The 12102-nt window shown below is 39.1% G+C and overlaps 1 protein-coding gene across 2 annotated transcripts in view; it reads left to right on the top strand.

The window, feature by feature from the left end:
• The first annotated feature begins 2873 nt into the window (after positions 1-2873).
• Positions 2874-12102, top strand: part of Rc3h1 (ring finger and CCCH-type domains 1) — an 84856-nt gene continuing 75627 nt past the window's right edge. For both annotated transcript variants that reach the window (XM_078022333.1, XM_078022331.1), the window contains exon 1: positions 2874-2916. The gene's annotated coding sequence lies outside the window, so the exon portion shown is untranslated. The remainder of the gene's footprint in view (positions 2917-12102) is intronic.

Here is a 12102-nt window from a genome sequence, read left to right as displayed (position 1 = left end):
CATTTCAGTGTATCAATACAAATTTCCTTGGATTAAGTGAATTATTCAATTTTAAGAGTATTGAAATTATATGTATATTTAAATTTCAATATAATGTCTCATTCTTCTTTGGGGGCTGGGTGGAGGGTACTGGGGATTGAAACCAGGGCCTCCCACATGCTAGATAAGGGCACTACCACTGTGCTATATCCCTGTCTTTTTTTTTTGAGACAGAGGCTGTATCAGTTGCCCAGGCTGGCCTTGAACTTGTGGTCCTCCTTCCTCAGGCTCCCAATTAGTTGGGATTACAAGTGTGTGTCATCATTATTCAATCTTATTTGTATTAATTAATTCACAACAAATCTCAACACCTGAACATCTGGGAACATATACCTGCAGATGAGGGGTTAACTTTTATAGTAACTCCAGTGTTTTGTAAAACAAACAAAAAATTAAACAGCAAAATCAGGGGAAAAAAAAGACCTTAATTCACTAGGTCAAATTTTAAAATAGCTATTACTTTGGGAATAAAACTCAGTCTTTTTCACCCCTTGCTGAATCACCACAAGGGACAAAGTATCCAAGATATCTCATTCTTGCAGTCTGTCCTCTATGTCTCATACTTTCAGTTCAAAATATACATGACTTTTCCTAGTTTTCATTGTAAACATTTAAAGTGTTTCTTCAAAACCAGTCTTCTTTCTTTGTAAAATATTTCTGCTTAGCTATATCATTTAAATGAATTTTGAGAAGCTCCTCTTTTAAACTTATTTTAGTTGAGATATTAATAAAATAAAAATAAATTTAACTTTCAAAATCATATTTTATAAGGGAACTTTGAAGGGTCTTTACCAACTGAGGTACAGCTATTAATATTTCAAAGAAATTATATTATCTAGGTTGCTTGTAATGGAAGTTGAGTCACTTGTTTCACCTAAACAGGGAAGTTGGCACGTTTGCCTAGCAACAGCAGCTAAAACCTTCTGTTGTGGAAGGTTCCCTGGGAGGGAGAAGGGAGGAGGAGGAAAAGCAAGAGGAACAGATTAATCTGTTTTCCTTTCAGGGGACAGAGGCCTGGTTGTTGGAGGTAGGACCTCTCCCTCCAAGAGACAGCCCTTAGATTAGCACAGGCTAACTTCATCCCCTTGTGTTAGTAGAGATTTAATCTCTGTAGTACTGGAGTTACTATAAAAGTTAACCCCTCATCTGCAGGTATATGTTCCCAGATGTTCAGCTGATGCCTGAAACTAAGGATAGTACTGAACCCTGTGTTTGTGTGTGTGTGTGTGTACATATATGTATGTATATATATAACATACAAATATATAACATTTATATAATAAATATATAAATAATAGGGGCTGGGAATATGGCTCAATCGGTTGCGTGCTTGCCTGGCATGCGAGTGGCCTGGGTTCGACCCTTAGCACCACATACAAACAAAGATGTTGTGTCCTCCAATACTAAAAAATAAATATTGAAATTCTCTCTCTCACTCTCTTTAAAAAAAATATAAATAATATATACATTTCTTCTGCACATACAGTTATAATAAAGTTTAATTTATGAATGAGTCACAGTAAGAGATTAACAACAGTAATAAAATAGGGCAATTATAACAATATACTATAACAAATCATTTAAAACTCATGAATTGTTTATTTCTGGAATTTTCCATTTAATATTTCCAGACAGCAGTTTTCTAAGGATGACATACCACAGAAACTTCAGCTAAGAGGGTACTGCTGTATTCAGTAGGCTGACAGGAAGGTATAGATTTAGCCCACCTCAAAGGCAGTATATTTAATCAATATAGAGTCATCAATAGGTCTTCTAAAGAGCTAAAATCTTAGTTGCTGGCAGTGTTATCAACTAAAAAGAGTTCTTCCTTGTTTAAGAAGGTATGTAATAATATAAAAACTATGGGTCACAGAGATTCACTTTATTAAGTTAGGGACAGAAGTTTCTTAACAATTTTTTTCTTTGATTGATGTACATAATGAAGAAAGGACAGAAGAACGAATTCTCTGCTCGCTTGGTCAAGAATCCAAGCAAGTCGCAGAGTGGAGACTATTAAATGGGTGTTGAAATTAACAAAATCTGTACGATATTAAATGAACTGCATTTCTATCCCTTCTCAAAAGCAGGGGATTGGCTGAATGGTCCTGCCTTGAAGCTCTCTCCCATTCTCAAACCCAGACAACATCCTTTTCAAGAAACTTTGCAGTCACAGGTCAGCGTCCAGATGCAGGAGCTCTTCCAGGCGGAAGCCTTCCCTTTCCACCCCTTATAGTTCTTATTGTTCACGTTGCTCCAAAGACGTTTCCGAGCAGCGACTGGCCTGGCCTCTGGGTGGTTCCCTGCGGGGGAGGCGCAACTCTTTGGGGACGTTAGGAGCGGGGTGGCGAAAGGGCAAAGCCGGTGTGGCGGGGAGCCTGGACAGAGGGTAGCGGGGAAAGCACACGTGGGGGAGACGTGGAAGGGACGGCCCACTCCGGGAGCGTGGGACCGCAGCCGGGACGCGGGCGCCGCCGAGCAGCCCACCTCCACTCGTCCCGGCCCGAGGGCGCTCGCAGCACCCCCGCCCGGCCGCGCGCGGGCGACTCCACCGCCCGCCCCGCCCCGGGGGCGGAGCCTCTCCGGGCCACGCCCCTGTCTCCGGGGCGGGCCGGAGTCTGAGGAAGAGGAAGGGGACGAGGACAACGAGCGGCGGGGCGGCGGAGGACGCGGAGGAGGAAGAGGAGGCCGACCTACAAGATGGCCCCTGCTGCAGGAGCGGCCTCGGCAGCAGCAGGTGGGGGGCTGGAGGCGGCGCTGGCGGCAGCGGCCGAGGCCCGGCGGCCTGGGACAGAGTCAGCGTCGATGGTAGCAGCGGCGGCGGCGGCGGCTGCCGCGGCGGTGGCGGAGCTGAGAGGAGCTGCTGCTGGGACCAGCGCGGTGAGCGAGCGGCGGCCGCGGCGGGGAACAATGGGCGGCGGCGGAGGTTCGTCCCGCCCTGCGTCGCCGGCGGCCGGGCCCGTCCGCAGCCGGCGTCCGCAGGCCTCAGGCCGCCGCGCGAGCCGGGGCGGGGGCGCCGGGCCGGGGGCGCGCAGCGAGTGCAGCGGGGCGGGCGGCGGCGGGCGGGGCGGCTGCGGGCAGGCCGCTCCGCTGGCCGCCGAGGCCCGCGGGGTCCTTTTCCCCGGGCTCCGGGACGACGGCCCAGTCTTCCTTCTCCTGTCGGCGAGGGGAAATTGCGTGTGCAGGTGTCTTCAGGAAAAAACAAAAAGCGGCCCCAGTGCCACCACCGCCGCAGCCGAGTGGCTGTAGCCGGGGTGGAGGGCGTCTCTCTGCAGACCGCCCGGAGCGGCGGCTCCCGGCAGCGGTTGTGCCGCGTCCCGGGGGACGGCGACCTGAGAGTAGGGCCCGGTGGAGCAGGCAGCGTTACCTCTTGAGAGCCCGGAACAGCCCAAGAAACTCAGACAAAGCCACTGACTGGCAACGCGCAAATTGTAATGTTGGGATAGAACTTTTATGCAGACGAGCCGTTTTGAATTATTAACGTGCAGCCGGAGGAGCATTAGGCTGCATAAAATGGACTTCAGGAAGCACTTCTTCAGCCCTGAGAGGTGCTTCTGGGGTCCTGTCCGGTGTTCTAATCTCGCCTTTTCCTTATTTTGTCCTAAAATTATTCAAAAGGCCAACTTTTGCCTCTTGGCTTTGAAATATCAAAAGCACATTTTGTAAGATTTCAAAACTTCTACCAGTACTTTTCAAATATTAGAAACAGCTATGGTTCTGTTGTGTTTACGCTGAGGGAGACAGACAGCTCTTCCATTCTATTTGCACCTCTGTACTTTAGTAGTGCCTCAGCTTTCAAAGTTAGCCACTAATTTTCCTAAACTCAAGTTTTCAAGGCATTTACCACATTAATTTCCAAGTGAAGAAGAAAGAAAAGATCTAAGTTATTTCTCTTCCAGATTGTAACTTCGTGCACAGAAATTGATATTAAAATTGCTTGGATATATCCAAGAACATTGCTTTCCACTGTTTTTTAACTTTCAATTGCAGGGTTCATCTAAGGGATTTATTTATATTCTAGAGAGGAAGATTGATTTGGGCAGACAAGGTACCAGTTACTATCTTTGATCTATTTTAAGGGTAAATTTCTGATAAGGATTGGTTCCTGTTTTCGATAATTGAAAGCCTTGTCGGGTTATGTGAAGTTTAATAAGTAACACTATTTTAATTCTTAGTTCTTCCACAAAAATTGGTGGTGAATACACTAGCAATTGAGTGAACATGGAGGCTAACCTTAGTTGTTTAGGATTTGGAGTGAAAGAATGTTCATTTTATGCCTGCCATAATAATGTTGTGGATATTCAGCTTTCACATGGCTCCTGCTAATGTATGTGACTTTTTTGGGAATAAGTAATTCAGAAAGAACACTTTTTCCCCTCAGCCCATAGAGTCCAAGTAAAGTCTATATTATAGGGATGCTTAAATTTTTTTGTGCCCCAAAGTCTATTAGAACAATTGTACTGATTGGTGAGTTTGTAATTTTCAAGTATTCAGTGTGCTTGGTTGTGGAAAAAAAAAAAAACCTCATTATGTTGTATCATAATTACATTCAATTACATCATTTGATAACATTTTCCTGAAACAAAGATTTTTTAAGTGGGAAAATTTTCTATTTGAAATTGAATATTGAGCCAGTAATTTTTGGGTTGAGTCTGGGTCCCTATTTTCTGTTTAATATTGAGAAGTTTTTTTAGGGAATTGTTTATTTATTTGTCAAAACTATCATGAGAGCCCATGGAGGTGGCCTGCACCTGTAATCCTAATGACTCTGGAGGCTGAGGCAGGAGGGATTATAAATTCCAGGCCAGCCTCAGTAACTTACCAAGGCCCTAAGCAACTTAGCAAGATCCTGTCTCAGAATAAAAAGGACCTGCTGAGGATGTAGAGTGCTTGCCTGGCATGCAGGAGGCCCTCAGGTCAATTTTCAACAATACACACACACACACACACACACACACACACACACACACAGAAAATAAAAAATAAAAAGGACCATGGATGTAGCTTAGTGGTGAAGGGCCACTTCTTGCATTGGGGATTGGTTTAATCCCCAATGCAAGAAAAACCTGTTATGTGATTTGTGATTCTTCTATTGTCATATCTTCAAGTTCAGTGGGTCTCATTTCAGTTCATATTTTCTCCAGTAATATTTAAACATTTCCTTTATTTTGGAACCATATTTTAAGAATTATAATTAGCATATGTTTGATTCATTTGAAGAGATTGGAAAAGGGAATTTCAGATAAAATAAAATTACATTTTTTCAGAGCATTTTTTTTTTTGAATGAGTAAAAACGTCTCATTTAATCCTTCTAGTTATGCTACAGTATTTGATGAGTTATTTTGGTACCAGGGATGTTTAACCACTGAGCCATATACCAGCTCTTTCTGTTTTTTCTATTTTTTGTTTTGAGACAGGGTCTCCTGAGTTGCTCAGGGCTTTTGTAAGTTGTTGAGGCTGCTTTGAATTTGGGATCCTGCCACCTGAGATATTTTACTGGTGTAGACTCTGAGGCTGGAAAAAGCTAAATAACTAGCAAAAAAAGTCACATAATTACGAGATAAAAGAGCTTACTCAGACCAGGGTTTTATGTCCCAGCTGCTTTACTGCTGTCACCATGTGTCACTATTAAACTTTGAAGCAATTTGGGCACAGTGGTGCTCACCTGTAATCCTAGCAACTCAGAAGGTTGAAGCAGGACGAGGATCACAGGTTTGAGGCTAGCGGGGCAATTTAGGGAGACTATCTCAAAATAAGGGCTGGGAATGCAACTTCATGGTAACATGCCCCTGGGATCAGTCCCAAGTACTGCAAAACAAAACAACCTTGAAGCATCTTCCGTGATGACAGTTTTTTTTTTTTTTTAACTGTGAACAGTTTTGTAATACTGTACTTGCCCTTACCTCTAATTTCCTTTTTAATATTATTTATAACCTGCCAAATATTCACTTATATGGTGAAGAAATTGTTCAGTCTTGCAAACCACAAAGTAACACTTGCTTTTGTTTTTATTAGATCTGAATGCTATGAAATATAGAAATTTATATAGGACAGATTTGTGACTTTGCTGTGATTATTTCATGGTTTTAAGTTGTTATGTAAATAGTTACTAAATGGTACCTTTAAAACATTTTGTGAAAATTTAAAAATTAATAACATTCAATGCTGTTAAAGTTTGGTCAGCTAATATTTATAATTATTCATTTCTAAATTTTTTTTTTCTTTAGGCATTTAGAATTCTGAAGGCTTTTATTTTTTCTTTATATCTTAGGATTTGATGTGGAGTTTGATGGGTCTAGTCAGTCTCTTTTGCATATATTTTGAAGGCAGTCAGCATCCAACAAAATGAAAACTGATAAATGATCCCTGTTAGAGGAACACCTCAGATCAGGATGTTCCTTGGCACAGTATTCTGACCTGGTTTAGCTTTGGCCCTGTCTATGCTCAGGGGTTAGATATTCTTTAGAATTTGATTCAGAGGACTTAACTTCTCAGATTGACCTGTATAACAAAATAGTCAAATTTTAAAATGAGCCTGTTCTCTGGGATCCATTTTAAGATCCCCTTTTCTTTTACTTAATCAAGGAGTCAAGAGTGGATTTGGACAGGCCTTGGAAATATAGACATTTACACAAAGGAATTTTTATGAGTCTTGAGTTTCTCTAAGTATTTCCTTTTTTAAAATATATTTTTAGTTGTAGATGAGCACAATACCTTTATTTTATTTATTTTTACGTGGTGCTGAGGATCTAACTCAGTGCCTCACACATGCTAGGCAAGTGCTGTCTCTCTGAGCTACAACTCTAGCCCCTCTAAGTATTTATTATATTTCTAATATTTTCAAGTGTGAGGTTTACCAATCTTCAGTAATGTTTCCCTATGTACCCAAGACAGTTAGCTTCAGTATATTTATTTTTATCCATTATTATTTAGACTTGAGCCTGTTTACTTCTTATATAATATTTTTGTTTGCTTTCTGTATACTAGGTGAGAAACTAATTATTAATTTATAATGTTTTCCTGGTATTGGTTATGCCCCTCAGTGATTATTACTGTGCATATATAATAATAATTTAACCTGTAATCATTTTTATCTAAAACTCTCTTAAGATCCAAATAACATTAGGATATAGTAGCAGTGTTTTTTGTTTGTTTGTTTGTTTGTTTTGGGTACTGGGAATTGAACTTGGGTGCTTAACCATCGAGCCACATCCCTAGCCCTTTTTTTATATTTTATTTAGAGACAGGGTCTCCCTAAGTTGCTGAGGCTGTCTTTGAACTCAGGATCCTCCTACCTCCAGCCTGTCGCTGGAATTACAGGCATGCGCCACCACGCCCAGCTCAGCAGTGTTTTTGAAGAAGTAAAGATTTTTCAGGGCATCAGTTTTATCTATGTATTAACATACAATTTTTTACTGAGGGAAAAAAATCACATTACATAAAATTAACCATTTCAAAGTGAACAGTTAGTGGCATTTAGTATATTTACAGTGTTGTGCAACTACCACTTTAATTCATCACCCCGAAATTCCCCTAGCAATTGCTAATCCCTAGCAATCACTATTCTGCTTTCTATTTCTGTGGATTTAAATGACATTAAATTCAAACAAGATTGAGGAAGAGACTAGTACAAGTGAAATTGCCAAAAACAAACAATAACAACAATGATAACAAAAAACCTTTGGGGTGTGCTTGCTAGGAATAATCATGCATGTAGGGTTGCTCATTCTTTGCATCCCTTCTTTAGATACCATAAACATGCTGTCAGGAACTCAATATGGAAGAAACAGTTGAGAGTCACAGCTGGTTTTGGTTTTAGCTTTGATCAAAAGAGTTTAGTTTCTTAAACTCATTTGTATTTCTTCATTGAGTTGTGGAAATTAACTAAAATTTAATGTTCTATATAAATGTGAGCAATTGATACTTATTTAATCTCTTATCTAGAACATGTTTGCCTTTTAGTTTTTCTTAATAACAGAAGAAATTGAAATACATTACTTGAGGTTACATTAGAATTAGACTTTTAGAATTAGATTGAAATTCTTTCATATCTTTGACTCCAACTTTATAACTACTCAATTAATCTTTGAGAACACTAGAGTTATGATTTGCCTGACATGACGTTTATTAATTTATTGTTGAATAATTTTAGAGAGTCTTGTTGTGTTGCCTGGGCTGGTCTCAAACTCGTGGCTCCTCAATTGATCCTCTTGTTTCCTCAGCCTCCTGAGTAGCTGGGACTACAAGTCTGTGCCGCCACACCTGGTGTTTTGAATAAATTCTAGAAACCTTAGTCTTAATCCTATTCTTGAGATGATTATGAAGGCAATTGGTTTGTAACACTTTTTTTAAAAAAAAAAAGAATAATAAAAATGGACTAATATCTTTAATTCAAAATAATACTTCTAATTAATTGAAATCTTGAAATGTATGATGAACAGTGAAAACTACATTTCTTGTTATTAGTAAAGATTTGTAGTGGAGAGATCTAAACGGAAGAATTTAGTTTTTTTAAAAAATTTGTTCTACTTAGATATACTTGGCAATAGAATGCATTTTGACAAATCATATATAAATGGAGTATAAAGTCTCATTTGTCTGGTTGTACATTATGTAGAGTTACACAGGTCATGTAATCATATATGCACATAGGGTACTTTGTCCAATTCATTCTACTGTCATTCCTACCCCCACGTCCCCTCCCCTCTTTTCACTCCCCTCTGTCTAGTCCAAAATAAGGATTTAAATTTTGAAATTAATCTTTCTCTCCTTTTTATAAAAATATTCACAACTCAGTAAAGTAAATTTTTTCTAGGAAAAGAGCAAGTCTATAATATTTGAATTTCCGTGCTTTCATATTTGCGGCAGTAGAATTTTGAGTTTTTATTTTTTTGCAGTTCTAGGGAGTGAACTTAGGGCCTCATGCATGCTAGGCAGGGGCTCTGCTTCAAACTTTATAATTCCTCATTCCTAAAAACAGAAATGGTAATATCTTTTTTTAAAGGTTGTTTGGAAATTTGAATGTTATAATATATATTTTTACTGTTGTACCTAATAACTAGTACCCATTTAATACATTTTATGTTCTTTAAGTTCTGTTTACAAAAGTAATGTTAGAAAGGTTTTTATTTAAAATGTTTGAAAAAGTTGTATAATATTTTAATATTAAAGCAACATAAAAACTGTACAGTTTAGAATTAACTGTACATGTAGTGGCAGTGGCATTCAGAAATAAAGTATTGTTTAAAGTAATTATTAAAACATTAATTGTACACATTTATGGGATTCACTGATACTGCATATCATGCATTGATCATGTTCATCCACCTTCTTCTACCCTCTTCCTGAAATAATTCTTTTTTTAAAAAAATATTTTTTTTCTAGTTTTAGATGGACCAATATCTTTATTTATTTTTATGTGGTGCTGAGGATCGAACCCAGTGCCTTGCATGTGTGAGGCAAGCGCTGTACTGCTGAGCTAAAAACCCAGCCCCATTCCTGAAATAATTCTTAATATTACCATTCTCATTTTCTTCTCATATCAGTCTTTCATTTTTTAAAAAATAGTTTTTAGTTGTCAATGGATCTATTTATTTATTTATTTATTTATTTATATGTGGTGCTAAGGATTGAACCCAGGACCTCACACTTATCAGGCAAGCACTCTACCGCTGAGCCACAATCCCAGCCCTCAGTCTTTCATTTTTACATTTGCCTGTGCTGTTCAATACCAGCTGCTGGCTGCATGTATTATTTAAGTTCTGGGTTTATAGAAAAATTGTATAAAAAGTAGAATTCTCTAAAGTTTCCTGTGTTGGCATTTTGTATTTGTATAGTGCATTTCTTATACTGCATTTTTTAAACTTGATGAACCATTATTAACCACAATTAACTACAGATTTTAGGTTAGCTACTCTGGAAGGCTGATGCAGCAGGATTGCAAGTTCTAGACCATCCTGGGCACATTAGCAAGACCCTGTCTAAAATATAAAAATAAATTTAAAGGTCTGGGGATACAGTACAGTATTAGAGCACCCTTGGGTTAAAACAAATAAAACCCATGGTTTACATTAGGTTTCATGCTTGTGTCATTGTACAATTCTGTGAGTTTTGTCATATGGCTGATGTTATGTGTCCACTCTATTGTAGAGTCTTGAAGAACAGTTTCACTGCCTTAAAAATGCCCTCTGTTTCGTTTTTTTTAATCTCTTTCATCTCCCTCTAAACCCCTCGTGAGCACTGATCTTTTTACTGTTTCCATAGTTTTGCCTCTTGAATGTCAAATGGTTGAAGTCATACAGTATGTAGCTTTTTCATAATGTTTTTTTTTCACTTAGCGAAATGTGTTTAAGGTTCTTTCATATCTTTTCATGACTTGAAAGCTCATTTCGTCTTACCTCTTACCCCTGAATAATAGTCTATGATTGGATAAATTTACATTTTATTTAAATAACATTTAATTTAGTCCACAGTCTCACCAGCACATTTCAAGGGCTTAATAAACACACATGGTAAATGGCTGCACATTGAAAAGCACTTACATGTTCAAGGTTCAGTTCTTTATTTATCTTCACTCTGAGGAACTTAAACAATTTACATTTTTTCCTTAAGCCTGTATTTTCAGTACTTTCTAATCCTAATAGTAAGGTTTTTCATGTTTCTCTTCATAACATCTTTTATTCCATTCTTCTTTGTCCCTAAAATCTGGAGCTATCTTTTTCTTTTGTATTTTTCTCTAAACCTTTTGAATATTTAGGGAAGATATATAGGTCTCAGAACCAATAAACGGCAGAGTTGGGATTAAAATCTGGATCTCCTTTTTCTGGTTTTCTCTTGGGATTGCCACTGGGTTGCTTTTATAAATTATAAGCCCCTTTGAAGAGGTTATTTGGGACTAATTATATACTTTGTAATTTAAAATATTGTGCTGTCAGGTATGAGGCGTGAGGATGACTCTAGTCTCCTGGAGTTCAAGACCAGCCTTAGCAACAGAAAGACTTGTCTGCAGAAAGAAAAAGAGATAAAGGAAGAAAGAAAGATATGGGGGTTAGTGTAGTCCAGTGTTCACCTGGGTTCAATCACCAGTGTCTGTCTCTCTCTTTCTCTCTTGGGTTCAATCCCCTGTGTGTGTGTGTGTGTGTGTGTGTGTGTGTGTGTGTGTGTGTGTCTCTGTGCCCCCCCCCCGCCTTTTCTCCCCCGGGGTTCAATCCCCAGTGTCTGTCTGTCTCTCACTCCTGGGTTCAATCTCCAGTGTGTATCTCTGTCTTTCTGTCTCTCTCACATGCACACGCACGTGTGCACACACACATGTGCATGCCTTATATCAGTCTCTTTTACTTTTCAGGTAAATTGTATTTGTACTTAGTCTTTTGGTAAAGGTGGCTACACTGTATATGGTCTTGATTTTTACCCTCTCTGTACTAGTTATACTTGCTGACAAAGCCTTTTTTGTGAGGACATTCTGTAGTAGTAGTCCCAGCAATTTGGGAGGCTGAGGCAAGTTCAAAACCAGTTTGACCAACTTAGTGAGACCTTGTCTCAAACTAAAACATAAAAAGGTCTGGGGATGTAACTCAGTGGTAGAATACCCCCCTGGATTCAATTCCCAGTATCACAGAGGGGAAAAAAACATAGTAGTCTTTCATATGTAAGTACTATGCCTTTAAAACACCTAAATTTTAATCTTCATTTTGAAATGCTTTCCCTGTAATTACTGCTTTTAAAATCCTTATTGTATATGTGGATTTTATTTATTTTTTTTAGTTGTAGATGGACATAATTTTTATGTGGTGCTGAGCATTGGACCCAGTGCCTCATGTGTGTGAGGCAGGTGTTCTACCACTGAGCTACATGTGAATTTTTATACTAAATACCTCAATGACAGTAGTTTGCCTTTTCCTTCCTTCCTTCCTTCCTTCCTTCCTTCCTTCCTTCCTTCCTTCCTTCCTTCCTTCCTTTCTTCTTTCCTTCCTTCCTTCGGAAGGTGGGGATTTAGAGACCCTGTCTCTAAATAAAATACAAAAAAGGGATTAGGGGTGTGACTTAATGGTTAAGTGCCCCTGGGT

This window comes from Ictidomys tridecemlineatus, chromosome 10 (assembly GCF_052094955.1).
Source record: "Ictidomys tridecemlineatus isolate mIctTri1 chromosome 10, mIctTri1.hap1, whole genome shotgun sequence".
In the NCBI taxonomy this organism is placed as follows: domain Eukaryota; kingdom Metazoa; phylum Chordata; class Mammalia; order Rodentia; family Sciuridae; genus Ictidomys; species Ictidomys tridecemlineatus.
This window is presented reverse-complemented; position numbering and strand designations above follow the sequence as displayed.